This window comes from Strongylocentrotus purpuratus, unplaced genomic scaffold (assembly GCF_000002235.5).
Source record: "Strongylocentrotus purpuratus isolate Spur 01 unplaced genomic scaffold, Spur_5.0 spur5_scaffold_6, whole genome shotgun sequence".
Taxonomy (NCBI): domain Eukaryota; kingdom Metazoa; phylum Echinodermata; class Echinoidea; order Camarodonta; family Strongylocentrotidae; genus Strongylocentrotus; species Strongylocentrotus purpuratus.
In genome coordinates, this window is record NW_022145612.1 from 47,529,302 (window position 1) to 47,545,149 (window position 15,848).

Genomic DNA, 15,848 nt, shown 5'->3' on the forward strand with positions numbered 1-15,848 from the left:
ATGTAGCCGCAGAATTATTCAAGCCAAAGCCACAACTAAGTCAAATAACACAGTACATACTCCTGTGATTTTTTTCATTAAGATTTCTAGGGAATGATGTAATCTTTAAAATACAGGTGATGTTTCATGCACGAGCACATTACAGTGCAATTAATAAGCGATTACAAAAGAGTGCAATATCCGAATACAAAGCAAATGTGTCTATTTTGCATCTGATCCCTATAGTTGAACATATACACGTACTTGACAAATGCAATTTCTTTTTTCAATAATGGTATCAATTAAAGACATGAAAAAACATTCTAAAGCCAACTTTACACTCCGATGCATCATTGTGAACATGAAATTTAGTGTAAATAAGCTGCGCTTCGATGATCAATAATTTCACACCATCTTGACACAATATGCTGTTGCCAATTTGATCATGCCGACATGGGTTTTAATCAGTTGCATACTGACGTATTGATCTAGAATGTGACTCAGCTCAGCTCCAATGACTCACTATCAACCCATTTCTTTATCGACACATCTCCCAACTTCATCTTTCCTTTAACTTGAACTTGGTTGACAGTACAGTTCACAACCCAGTAACCCCAATACTATGTTATCAGTTTCCTTTGATTCTAGTTGATAAATCTCAACTTGGAAAAATCATGTTTCCAAATGGCAGGGGAGTATATCTGATGAGGTGGATACACGGATGAAAAAATGATTTCGGGTCAAACTGTGAATGAGCTTGTCTTCCTTTCTAATAAATCTATGAAATCTTGAGCACGATTGTCTTTCATTGTCTAAAACCGAATAGGTTCAAATTGTATATCCGTAAATTTGGCCTCAAGTGCGTGGAAAAGAACACATCAAAGTTGTGCTACCTATCTTTCACTAATAATAACAAACAATTCTTGTGAGCTACAGCTTTGAGGGGACTTTACCATACTAGCTATTCATGTAACAAATCATGCCTTTGTGGAAGTAGATGTAATGTGCTTGAAGTTACAACTTTATACAACTTCATGAAATCTTTGAGAATTTCTCATTACTTTTGATAGCTGATGAATTCTAAGAAGAATTCTTTTTAATAAAAACCAGAGCTTTTAAAACAGGGCTGCAGTGCATATTTCACAAACGACTTTGGCGATTGGAAGGAGCCTTTTACTGACATTACATCTACTTCCACAAAGGCATAGGAGAAAAGGGTGTGTGCCAAGTCACATTGGCTAAATAGCTGCATATTTTTTGTCCCTCTCGCTCTATCTCTCTCTGGCCTTATTTGACATCTGCAAGAGGCAATCGTCATTTGGGAAGCAATATCTCCACCTTTTACAATCAGTCATTACCACTTTTATTCCCATTAACGCTTAAAAAAAATCACCTGTCAGTAGGATATATATAGGAACCCACATTGTGCAGAAAGATTGAGATGTCATTCGATATGAGCAAGAAAAATGGAGAGACAGGGAGAAATGGAGATGAGGGAAGAGGAAGAGAGAGAGAGGGGAAGAGAGAAAGAGAGAGGGGAAGAGAGAAAGAGAAGGAGGAAGAGAGAAAGAGAAGGAGGAAAAGAGAAAGAAAAGGAGGAAGAGAGAAAGAGAAGGAGGAAGAGAGAGAACATGAGATAGAGCATTCTGCAAAGTGGGAGTCGAAATGGAAAAGAGACAGAGGATGAGGGAGAGGGGAGAGAGAAAGAAAAAGAATAATAATATCTAAAGTGAGAATTTTACAAAGTTGAGACGGAGATGGAGAGAGGTAAAGAGAAAAAAAGGTAAAGAAAAAGCTGGAGATGCAGAGGAAGGGGGGAGAGTAGATGCAGCGGGAGAGCAAGAGAGAGAGAGAGAGAGAGAGAGATAGAGAGGGAGAGAGAGAGAGAGAGAGAGAGAGGGAGAGAGGGAAGGATTCAATTGCTTTCTCTCCTCTATTCATGAAGGCATCAACAACACAGGTATAAAGCGAGATGTATAATCGATTACCCTACACAGTGGGTCTCCCTCAGTATCCATTCTACCACTATTCACAGCTTCCTCTTCGCCTGATTCCAGACAGTTTTTCCTTTTCACAGCTAGAATACTGTCCTAGTCCTCACTATTTGATGAGCGTTATTATTTTATAACCATTTCTTTATTAGGGACAGCTGAATGACATTGCCTGTCTCTGAAAATAATATAAAATATTTCTAAAAATCTATATATACATCCATCTTCATCTTTCCGTCTTTTTTGTGTCTCCAAATGTGCTAACAGCATATACATGTAAGCAAACAAACAACAAACTAAACATTTAAAATATCTTTTAGAGGGAATCAAGAGGTGGAGGCAGGAGGCTTTCCCATCTCCCCATATCGTTTTCTCCTCTTTTTTTTTTTTTTTGGAGGGGGGGGGGGGGGGGGGGGGAAGTACCATAAGGGAGGACACCCCCTAAAACTGCCACTGATCGTTAAAATAGAATACCAGTAACTTGTCATTTAAAGGGTTGCTAATGCTCCAGATTGATTGGAATTCCTCCAATCAATCTCACACTTACAAACTCGTATATCTTTAGTATAGATTTGTAATTGTTTTGAATCAATTGTAACTCTTTATAAGATGGGGTCCCAAGAGCAATATTTCTAGCCTACCGGTACTGTACACAGAAATGACTGAATTATTGATGAGAGGTCATAATACAGTGATACCAGAACATAAACATAAATGGTCACATTCAGTGATTTTTCATTTTTTCAACAAAAAGGGTGGTAGTAAATATGTTGTTAAGGGCATGTTTGAGAGGAATTGCTGAGGAAAAACCATGAAAGGTTGAAGAAGAAGAGGAAATCAAGCAAGACAAAGTTATCAAGTAAACAATGTTATTCAGTAAACATAATATGATTCTAGTATCATATAAATGCTATCACGAAGCAGCAATCCATGTATATGTGGCATCTTATCCCATCTTGTTTGGATCAATCCTGAAAATTGTGTATGCCTTGATTTCCACCACATATCTCCACCATGAAAAATGGCCCGAGGGAAGAACAGACAAGAGCAACATTAACTGCATATCTCCATGAAACTCCTCTAATCATCGTCTGGCTAAGCAAGTCTGTCTCACTAGGCCTGTCCTCATCAGACCAAAGTTGCAAAACAACCTGCTATTTTAACTAGCCCGATCTCAAATAAGCCAGCTAATTCGCAACTTCATCAGCCCAAAGTTGCAATTAGCAGGCTATTTGGTTGAGAAAATATCCTGAGAAAATATCCTGAGAAAACTTGGTCTTGTTTCCCAAATAGCCCGTCTAGTAAGTAGCGGTCTAAAATGCGCCTGTCTGAGCTAGTTTGTGATGAGCGTATCGGTCTGGTGAAAACGCAGTTTCTATGGGAAAATATTCAGAGTCTGAAAATAGCGGGTTATTTCACAACTGCGGTCTGATGATGACAGGCCCTATATTACCTATATATTCCAGGCTAATCACTCTCTTCATTTCCAATATCATGACTCATCTTATAATAACGCTAGTCCAAATACAAGAACTTCCTTAAATTTATCCTAGACATGAGTGTACTTCTTTTTCTCGAAGAAGAAAAATCTAGAGAGCTTGAATAGACGTACGTGAAGAGGGAGAGGAAGAGACCGAGATGAGGAGGGGGCGTTGTGGGGGCGCGGAGATGAGTGAGGTGATAAACGTGTGAACTAAAAACTGAAGGCATGAAGGGAATCATGAGAGGCACATGGGAGAAATTGAGGGGGTGTGAAGGGACATAAAATGGCTGAAGTATTCCAGGAGTATCAGATGATCAAAAGGGAAAGTAAAGCCACTTGCTCTTCTGAACCTCTACTCTGTCATATATGGCAGTTACCACTTGAAATGGAATACACAAATTAATAAAGTGATGGCTGCTACAGTATCGGTTATCAACAACCAAAACTCCACGAACTGAATCAATATCGGTAACTGAAACAAACATATATGTACGCATTACTAAAATACTCACATCTTTACATATTATTACTTCAACACACCGCATGTCTGAAATGTTCCTTGCAAGTTTTAAATAATATTTGGTCATTGTAGGCCACATCAAAACCACTGTACTTTCGTGGGTTGGATTATTCATGAAAATTTAACCACAGCCTTTAAGACGAGCGAAAAGACACTCCTGTAGAGAGCGAGAGGAAGTTGAAGACAAGCCATCGTCGCACACGTCTGACTTGCTCCAGGCTATGCGTAGGTGGGTGCAAGATGCATACCCGAATACAGGAGTGACCCAATACATCAAACAGTATCAGTTTTCAATCAATTTTCTCATTGGGTTTGACCCGTCGTACTGACCAGAACATCAATGTCCTCCTTATAGAAGACATTAGGATGAAAACCAGAAAGACACTAATGCATACACCTATACTTTGACATACAGATATTACCTTACCCTCCTTACTCCCAGCAGGACAATATGAAATGCAGAAGGAAATGTATTTCATGATCACAAGTATCACATGCAAAAGAATTGTAAGCATAAAATGTAACTTACATGTAAGATCAGACTGCAAAATGCCTTGGGATAAAGTAACAACAACAGCCTTGTGAAAATACACCCTTTTCATGGCAGACATGGTAGACAATTGTACAACTGGGATGTTTGACATGAGACACTATAAATCACTTAAATCACTATTTCAGGGGGCTGTCGTATTGCTTGATCTAACATTATAAAGGTGGCATTTGATGGTGTTCAATCGACCATTTTTGAATATATGGTTTGCTTTCTTTTTATCTGTAGTATACATAGCTTAATTTTCATAAAGGGGATCATTCACTCTGTGCAGCAGAATAATTTCTCCTGATTATTTGTGAACAGCCGATTTTCTTAAATAGTACATTTATGTACTCCCATTAACATTGTTCATGTAGAAGATGTGTTAAAGTCACACTTTAAAAATTGATTGCTTATTCTTTTGAGCGGCAAGCCTACATGTATGTGTACTTGCATAACACAAGTCTGATCTGTCCATTCCTTGGGACTTAATCTGCAATTCATGAAACCTGCGGAGAAAGGTCAATTTCCACACATGTCCCCCGAAGCGCTGGCGAAGTCCATGTAATTTTTTTTGTTTTAGAATACTATTAAACTGAAACCATCATTCTAACACTAAAAAAAGCTCCTAAGAATTTGAGAATGTGATTCATAGAGTGAACTTGAAAGAAATTTAAAAGATTGTCAAATCAAAACAGAACATGGAGAGGTTGAAATTCAAATATGAGCGACAATTATATTTAATGTTGTTGAGACTGTCAGTCTTTGACAATGATGATGATGATGATGATGATGTTTGCTAAAGTTTGCAATAGTTTGGTGGTTAAACTTGCTAAAATTCAATTAACATATGAGCATCCTAATCTGAAATATACTTAAATGTATCATTAAATCCAATCCAATCCAATCCAGGAATTTATAAAGTGCCAATATCTAGTTGCCTAATCAAATAAATGAACAAGATCAATATTATAAAACCATCAACAAGTTCTGACACATGTATAGAATTTGGATTGTACAATAACATTCATGAATGTGTAGTAGTGTCATTACACAATTCCTAATAAGATGAATGTGATGAATGTCCATCTAAGTAGCGTCACTTGGTTCTCCTTGTACAAAATGACATCCCATTTTCCCCCGGCATAAATTGAACGCAACAAGACAAGGGCTAACTCTCAAAGCTAATAAAAAGCAGTGAAATGTCAAAGATGAGAGATGCCCAGGGCCAAGTATTTATACAGTGAACCTGATGCAGCCCAAGGACATGACTCTATTGATGTTTCAAGGAGGGGCATCCCTCCCATCTTTCACTCTCTCATTTTTCCCTACAGTTACATAACCATTCCTCACATCTTCAATTCTTTGGTTCTCTTATGTTCATGTATGATCCTTTTTGGGGGTCCCATATTCCACTTTTTTGAGTGAAAGAGATCATATCCATTCCTTACATATTTCATACTTTTTTTTTTTGTATTTCCACACATATCAAATATCAAAAGTTCATGTCTGACTGTTTGGATTCCAAAGTTCAACTTGTTCAACAGATGTAAATTTGATATGGATATCAAATTGTATTTTTCTTTTGCAAATGAACTCTTCTGATCAGTTGGATACAATTTCTTGCAAAAACGCCTTTTCAATAGACTTGTTTTTATCTTGGTCTTATTTGTATCCGGTTAATCACAGTACAAAAGTTATTAGCCATATTTCATGGTAATCATAAGTGAAACATGAACTCCATAGTACCTTTAACTCCTAAAACTATTTCTATTCAAGTTCATTTTGAGAGGTCTAGAGCCTGAGAATATACCATCTATTGAGAGCCAGAAGGCATTACTCCTACACTTTAACACAGAGTTAATGCCCTTCTAGCTCTGAACATACCATTCAAAGTGCCATCTCTATGTAAACTGATGCCCTTTTGCATGAAACACTTGTCACCAAATCTACCCTCTCTCCCTGTCTCACTACTTACACACCTTGCCAGAGGGTTCTACAAAAGCTGGTAATTAATGCCAGTCATACTGGACAAACCATCAACAGCAGTGGTGTATAGAATCCCAAAGTTTATTAAACCGCATATTGATTCTTTCTCTTCAAGGGGTGGAGAGGTTCTAGGGTTAACAGAAGGTGCAGCTGACCTGCCATGTTATAGCTTGCATATCAAGTATACTCGCAAACCAAAAGTAATTATATTCATATTTCAAATAATATATTTATTAATCAGCATAAGATGTGAACGTGTTATGAGAGTGACTGGTCCATGACAATGGGAAGATTGGATGTTACTTCTTGATTATCTATTTTACCCAAGTACTACAAGAGCAGATAGGCCCTCAATGTACTAGAGAACCTTCAATGTCCTGTTAGGGCCTCATTTAAAACTACACAAGGGCTCTGTATGATTTTACACAGATATGGCTCGAGTGGCCTCTACAAATTGTCAGCACCCTGAATGTCCTTCTTTGTGAGTTGTTATAATCTGAAAAGAAACCCCTCAAGAAAATTTACACTTGGAGGGTGCCCTGAGAGGGATCAGGAAACTGCATATTGCACATAGAGGGGTCTATTTAAAGACAGACTAAGTATGGACCCTGGGAACAAGCATGGATATACATGGCTATAAATATAGATGCAAGCTTTGATGGAAAACCAAACAACTCAAATAGGTCATGGACTACTGATATATATTTGGGCGTTATCTAATAACAGATACTCGGCAGGCACAAAGGCTAGCATTTAATGGTCCAACTATCTATGTTGCACATGTGCTCTGGATAATACGAGCTTGGTTAGGGTATTTCTTTGCTTCACTCCAAGGTTCAATCGTTATCCTGTCTCCTCGACCACTCCATCGAGTATCCACTATGCATGCATCCAGGGCTTGATCAGAGACACGTTTCACCTCTCCTCCCGCCCCGAACTTAAACCTCTCGCAGAGAAGAGAAAGAAGGGAAGCTAATATTTAGAATAGCCAGAAGGTCAGTGGGGCTGGTTAAAACAGAGAGGCGGGCGGGCGGACCGACCGAGTTCAACACGAAGGCCACAATGGTCCGATCTACAGCGATGAGGCTCTGCAAAGGGGGGAAACACACAGCCTCTGTGAGACGAGGTGAGACGAGGTGGAGTTCACAGTAGGGCAGCTATGGAGACTAATTTTCTTCTAATCAAGCTGGGGATTAATGCTCCAATTCATTGCCAATACTCGCACTGAGTTGTAAATTGAAACAAAGCTGCTTAACACATGTACATTGCAGTTATTTTGTTGGTGTTTAAATGTGAAAGAAAATTGGTCAGAAAGACTTCCAATGAAACAACTTATACCATGATCGAAGCTGCTAACACAGGTACGTTGCAGCTATTTTGTTTTGTGTTTAAATTTGAAAGAAATTCGAGCAGAAAGACTTCCAATTAAAAAAACTTTTACCATACATGTAGTGTCTTTGAGTACAAGTCATCTTCTTTCTATCTGTACAAAGACAGAGAACATACATGTACTGCAATATTGGTTACGCAACATGACGTGTCTTGCCCTTTGAGAGGTGTGTTTGACCTGATTACATTTTTACAATTCTGAAGAACAGCTGACACCTAGCTCTGTAACACACTAATTACATCTACCCTTTTGCTATCTTATCTCATTTCAAATCAACTTGTAAATTCTATCAGACCTGAGCCTACATGGATATTCATAAATCCATCCTACGAAAGATGTCAATACTAAAGGTAAAGTCTCCAGCTCTTTTTATCCTCAGGAAAAAGTATTTATAAATGTAACTTTTATTGTTGTTGTTATTATTTTTGTTGTTGTTTTTGTTGACATCACTATCAATACCATCACTAGTAGTATTACAATTCTGAAGAACAGCTGACACCTAGCTCTGTAACACACTAATTACATCTACCCTTTTGCTATCTTATCTCATTTCAAATCAACTTGTAAATTCTATCAGACCTGAGCCTACATGGATATTCATAAATCCATCCTACGAAAGATGTCAATACTAAAGGTAAAGTCTCCAGCTCTTTTTATCCTCAGGAAAAAGTATTTATAAATGTAACTTTTATTGTTGTTGTTATTATTTTTGTTGTTGTTTTTGTTGACATCACTATCAATACCATCACTAGTAGTATTACTACTACACTGTAATATAAAAGTAAACAACTATGACTGCATGGCATCAGTATAACCCTGTAATGTAGCATCTTTGCAACACATTCCTTCAAAGTTCGAACTTGGAAAGGAACAGTTTAAAAGAGATAAATGAAAGTTTTCAAAATCCAACTCATGATAACCACTCAGAGAAGTTAAGTGAACTCAAGAGAACGGTTGAGGAAACAAGCTTGTCAATCCACTAGTGTATATAACACGATACTGCCCCTCCTGGAAGAGTTAGGTACTGAGCGTGCACATGTTTGTATTGCAAGAGACAACCACGTCACAGTGTGGCCGGAATGGTTAAATCGCTGGTTGGGGTCCAGTATGGGGTGGTGACCAAAGCGTTTATTCAAAATGGATAAGATGAGCTATATCATTTCTCGGAGTGCATAACTAGGAAGAACGTGATCGAAAAGACTTTTAAGAAACTCAACCTATGGCAATTTCAACAGCGTTATTGAACATGACACTGACAGATCTGACATAATCTGAACATGAATTCTATAAGCAATACCATAGGGAATTGACTCTCCTTGAAGTTAATCTCTTGAAAGTCTTTTTGATTTTGTCAAAGTAAGATAAAAACAGACAGTTTCCACACAAATATAGCAGCTGTTTTTAAAATTCTTCCTTCTATTCCCTTTTATATTACTTTTTCTCCTCTGATTTCCAGTCATTCCCCTTTCACCTGTTTCTCCTTCAGGTTATATCTCCAGTATATTTCAGTCTTGTCAAATATAACATCTATAATAACAACGATGCGTCACTTAAAAGTAGACAAGTTTTTTGAGTACTCTCTACCCACGATATCATTCCAGGCATTGGTCCCACATGTACTATTCAGCGTCGAGGGAGCTGCAACATGATCCATACACCTGGAGGTTCATCTTACCAATACCATAGGTATGAATGTAAGGATCGGGAGGGTGGTTGAGGATCATAAAGAGGTCCTCTTATCCACTCGACAATATCTCTCCACATTGCCATGTTCCAATTCCTAATTTCTCTTTCCCTTTCCAACACCACTTGTCAAGTTGTTAATTAGGACATGCTCTAGATCTAGCTGAACAGAGTCACAAACATTTCCTAAAGTTAGTCACTGCATGGGCAGGTCCCAAAGCATTGGACCTATTGGAATGTGTGACTATTACTCTTTTGATCGCACAGTATTCAGATCAACCAAACAGAGACTCGGTATCAATATTTGTGACCATGTTTAATGGTTCTGTGTTGATGCATTAAAACCCTTGAACCTAAGGCTTTCCTTCCCCACATAAAAAATTGATATTAAAAAAATACAATACACACTAGAACTGGAAGCAAAATCTTCCCACAAAAAAAATCACGAGCCAATCCCTTTGGACTTTAGACTTGCAAAATCAGGAGCTTTAGACTGATGAAATCTATATAGGCCGTTAGGCCTCATACATTTTTTGAAAATATCTTTATTATCTATTTTTACTGTGTTCACATTCCTGTGACTTGAGAGCAATTTAACATGCCTTCGTGAGAAGACCACCCTCTCAAGACTGAAGATTCTGGGTCAAAATGTCATGAAAAATTGCATAAATCATATCAGATTTGTGCAGGTTGTTTGGAAAATGTCAAGAAGGATGTGTATCTTACCCCACTTAGATGACAGCAATTCAGGGAAATTCTTGAGAAGATTTTTGACATTTGAAAATAGTCGTCTCCCACGCTTCCGGTCATCATAGCATATTAGCATACTACGTGCAAGAAATGGAAAACTACTCTACTCTACGAGTGCCACAAAGCAGGATTCAGCATAAATGGATTAACCTTTACTATCGCATATAGATTGGAATAAATTTAGACAGGATAGATTCTTGTACCAGTGCAGTTCATGTTACATATTAGAAGCTGACCTGTGTGGCAGATCTTGCATATCAACCCTGTATAACTGTCTGTGGTACATGTTATTTGCTAAGAATTCCCTGCAAAGAGCTTCAATCATTCATAAAGTGCAAGAATTCTAGCATGGAGCTATAGATATACAGTAGATTAGAACATATCAAATTATATATACTGTAGAGAGAGAGAGAGAGAGAGAGAGAGAGGGAGAGAGTAGATTAGATAGATATATAGGTATATAGATAGATAAATAGGTAGGTAGATGGATACATAAATATAAAGATATAGATAAATAGGTAGGCAGATATATATCCAAATCTATAGATATATAGCTAGATAAACAGATAAATAGATAAATAGATAAATATGTAGGTAGACAGATAGATAGGTAAATAGATCTATAGATAGATAGATAGAAAGATAGATAGATATATAGATAGAATGAAATATAGATTCAGATTGTAGTCATGCAAGAGATTGAAATGGGGGAAGAGACTGTCACACAAACTACTATCTTCCAAACAAGTCAGAGTGATAATTGACTGACTGCCTGCCTCCAATTATTCCCATGATTTCACATCAAATTAACACCATCTCTCTATCCACGTTCAAAAGTAAAAAAAGGCCTGATGAAAAAGAGAAATTGACAGGCAGCCAAGCATGCTTTCCCGGGTGCCTGTGATTTGTTTACACACCATACAATCTATTGAGCTTCTATTCGCTCTGATTTCCTCCTAATTTTAAAACCGAGTCCACCGTCACCTTCCCACCCCGACTAAATAGAGTGAGCGACGCCAGCCACCGCTCCTCTTGTTACCCTCGTGAATGTAGCCATGCCCTGTCATAGAAAAGAATAATGGACTGAGAATAATGCCACCTATATGTATTCAATTCAATCCAAGGTGAAAGTGGTTATAATTATATGAATACATTGCTTGCGATCTAATCTTAATGTTCGCCAGATCCAGGAAAAATATAAATACTCAAGACTGATGTACTTCATGCTATTTATTTCAATTATGAAAATTATATTATTAATGTTCCACTTGTCTATGCCCTTTCAAAGTCTTGAACATCCACTTGGAAATAACTGAAAAACAAAAACAACTTTTCATTCTTTTGTAATCAAGAGCTTAAGGGTGTGGTCAGAGTTGAAATAAAAGGGTTATATTTCACTTGTAAATGTACAAATCAAGGAAGTGTTTATTAACAATGCATTTCTGTTATTGAATGGGGGGGGGGAAGAGTATTCAACAACGTGATCACATTGTGGTAAACATGTTGAATTCACATTGCGCTAGATCGCACTGGTAAATATGATTCCATAGACAAGAATCGCATTTACAGTACATGGAGGCAAACAGTGTACAATATATGTCCACAAAGCTGTCTATACATAAACATACACAGTTACTCCTCAACAAGCTTACTTTATGTCCATACATATATGCAACAGAAAAATGCATAGCTCTGCAGACGAGGAAATTCAACCACTAGTATTTGTAGAAGAATGCTCAGTCAATACTACATGTACATCATGGATGCGTCACATTAACATTAGCCGACTACCGGGGAAATGTTTACATTACATTCATGTCTTTCTCCATTGAATCCCAAAATCCTCTCTATTTGCTAAACTGAATTGATTTGTTCACATTATTGACATAACCTACATGTATGTAATGAAAGATGTGAGCCTTACTCAGGCATTTTTCTTAAATTCCCATGGAAGACCAAATTTTGCTGAATGGGCTACCCTGGTGATATAACAATAAATTTCAAAAAATGAAAATAAATAATGTGAAGCGGAAAACACCTGAAAATGCTTTGATGAAATAAAATGACGTCAGCATGTGCATGTCACAAATCTGTCTATTATACACGGATCAAGGATGACATGTAGAGGCCTTGGATAAGTGCAGCTCTCTTTTGAACTCCAATTTGCAATTCATTTCAGATTAAATGTTTCTTGTGCTGCAGGAGATTTCATTTTCAGGCCGTTAACTATGCCGTATCTGAACAGGGCTTTTGGATTCCACGTCATTCATATCGCATGAGACAATCTCAGTATGAGCAAACATTTCCGTAAACTTTGAGACAGCACATACCCCAGACAGAATTACAAAAAAGGACGAGTTAAAAGTACAACCAGGAGGCTAAATCAAGGACGTAAGCAGGACAAATATATCCTTAAATATACATTCCTTTCAAATGTTCTACTTTTAACTATTCAACTTCATGTCAAATATTTGTAAATAGCCATAAATGTTTTGTACCTTACAGACATAACAAAGATAGCCGAATATGAAGTTACCGCAGGAAATCGCAGACTGATGCACATCAGGAATATTGCAGTGTTCATAGATATTAATAAAAATAAAAACAATTGGGAGGGGGGAGTGGATTACGGTTTAATTTCATAAAACATAAAACAAATAATCTGTAACAATTCAACAAACACTAGTAAGTCTAAACAAAGTACATGAACATATAAATACTATAAGATAGAAAGTTGGTAATAAGATACATCACTGAATGAGAGAGGAAACAGTTGAGTTGAAGGAGGGAAGGTGAGGTCAAGAAATGGAACAACAAGGTGACATAAAATATGCAATGGTGGGGGCATTTCTGTTTGAGAGATATATTTTACACAGGGCATTTAACTCCTAAACTTTTACACAGAATTAATGCCCTTCTGGCTCTGAACAGATGATATTGTCTGAAGATAACCAAAAAGGTGTAAACGTACATGTTTATCCTTCACTACAGAGTTAATGCCCATCTAGCTTTCAACATGCTTCTTAGTGGACCCCTCTGTTTCCAATATGTATTCCTTAATTTTTGAAAATGATTATAACAGATTTGTAATGTTTTGTTGGAAACAGAAATAAAATTGGAATTGGAATTGAAAATACACAACAAATTGCACAAACATGATCGAAGGTATACAGAGATGCATGCAAACAGAAACAAATGAAGGATGATTTTTTTTTTTTTAAATATGAAGAATAACATACAACATCCTGAAATAAAACAATAAACATGTATAATTCCACACAATACAGTACATACATGCATGTCATTCCTTGTAAATGCAGCTCTTCTATAAGTCTCATTAACCATTTATTAATCCTCAAATCATTTCATAAATTTGTCCTGAAAAAAATCCAATCCAATGAAACAAATTTTGGAGGCATAAACCTCTTCAAACTTCAAATAATTATTATTATTATTATTATTTCATATTTTTAGGAAGAATGCCAATGTTGATGAAAGTGGCGTAATAATGCTCATTATAGCTGTATCTTAGATTGAAAAATGTTTTATTTACGTTCTTTTAGCGCTTGCGATTAGAAAAAGAATGAAGCTCAAGGCAGTGAATCTCGCTTAACAGAGAAAAGAGCAAAGAAAAAGAAGAAGAATTTAATTTGAATTTGAAAGTTGCTATTTTAATGACAGTCATCCAAAATCAAATGGACATAAGGTCATTATAAATTAGCTTTAGGATGAAAGAGAAAATTTAAGCAGAATTTTTCAAAAGTTCCAGTATAGTTGCATTTGTTTGTTGTTTTTACATTGTTTTGTTTTGTTTTTAAATTCGAATCATAATTATCATCTATACTTGACTATGCTGTGCAGTAATAGCAATGCCGAATATGCCAAATTAGCAAAGACAGATTAGAATATGATTACTACAAAATTATTAATCGCCTCACTGGCCCGTAAGTGTGCACTAATTCTATGTATTATGTCCATAAGACAAACTCATTACATCCCTACATTCACCTGAACAAATCTCATTGGATCTTGGGAATTGCTCATAGATCAATTTAGAAACTCCACATAATAAAAACTATCAAGGTTATTTCAATATATCAAAGAAAATTTTAGAGTTTGATTGCCTTTACGTCCCTTTGATATTCTTTGATCATCAATGATGCCAACAAGTTATGTATGTCTCTACTGTCACAGTTTATTATTCATTAAAAAAAATCAAAGGTTATTAAACCTTGAATTTCATCAATTGGATTTGCTTTCCACTGCCACATCAATTCACTTGTCATCTATATTACATAGACCCTCCACTAGAATGGATGGCCGCAACCGCTTCATGCCAGGTAATTAGTCAACAAGTCCCACTGCTGAATATCAACTGGTGCTGGGTGTACTCGTGCACATACATCAATGTCATTAGATGGGACTGAAATGCAAATCACACAGGGCACTTTCTCTAATTCTACATGGTAGTAGGATGCATTATGAATCAGGAGAGGGGGTAAATTCATGGAGTAGAGCCCATGCACATGATCAGGTTATTAGCAGCAAGGCAGAACTGAGATTCTGATTAAAAAAAAAAAAATTAAATATTCGAACTCAAAGACGTCAATATGAGGCTATATAAAGCATGCCATGATGTTAGGGATGCAAGGCTATATTAACAAGACATTTGTTCATTTGTTAGCCATCATCATACCTCCTTCCTCTCCGTTGCCCGGCGAGAAAGAGAGGATATCTACTTGTAACCAGCAGAGGGCGCTCAACCGGAATCCTAAAACTCCTGTCTGAATGTACAGAGAAAAAGGGTCAGATACTCAAGTCACACACAAAAAGAAATAGGTGGATAAATGTACAAAATGGAATATACTAAAAAAAGAAGCTAGATAGAAGCAAGGATCAAAATGAACTCAAATCCAAAAATTGAGTTCATTAACACTTCAAGTACATGTACAGACTAGCAGTCAGTGCATATCATCTGCAGAGAGCCATAAGAGCATTAACTCAGGTTTTATAATAAATTAACACCCTTCTGGCTCTTTATGGATAATATTCACCTCCATGTGTATATTTTGTTTAAATAAATATATATAATAGAACACAACAATTGTATTGTACTATTCAACTAAAGTTGGTTTAAAATAAATGCACAAAAAGTCAAAGTCAAATTCTATACATCTTGTGTTACTTATTCATTTAAGGGCAATAATGTCTTGTGCAAAATATCTAATACAAGATATTCAAATATTGTTTGTTAACATCCAGAAAGGCATTTACTCTGTATAAAGGTGTCAATGCCTTTGTGGCTCTCAAGAGATGATTTCTCCTAGTGTTTGAAAGTAATTGATGAGGGAAGCATGGCCGGACAAGATATTCCAGTTATCATAGTTCCGGCTCAGAGCAGTCAATAGACGCTCCTATTCTATTCTAGAGGTCAGTTATATTTTACACCTGTCATGCATTGGCAGGTCACAAATTCTCAAATGAAGTAGCAAACAAAATATATATATATATATTCCTCATTATATTTCGCA

At 36.7% G+C, this 15,848-nt stretch overlaps 1 long non-coding RNA gene across 2 annotated transcripts in view; it reads right to left on the reverse strand.

The window, feature by feature from the left end:
* Positions 1 to 11,025: 11,025 nt before the first annotated feature.
* Positions 11,026 to 15,848, reverse strand: part of LOC115919155 — a 40,639-nt gene continuing 35,816 nt past the window's right edge. For both annotated transcript variants that reach the window (XR_004061726.1, XR_004061727.1), the window contains exon 3: positions 11,026 to 15,101. This is a non-coding gene — a long non-coding RNA (uncharacterized LOC115919155). The remainder of the gene's footprint in view (positions 15,102 to 15,848) is intronic.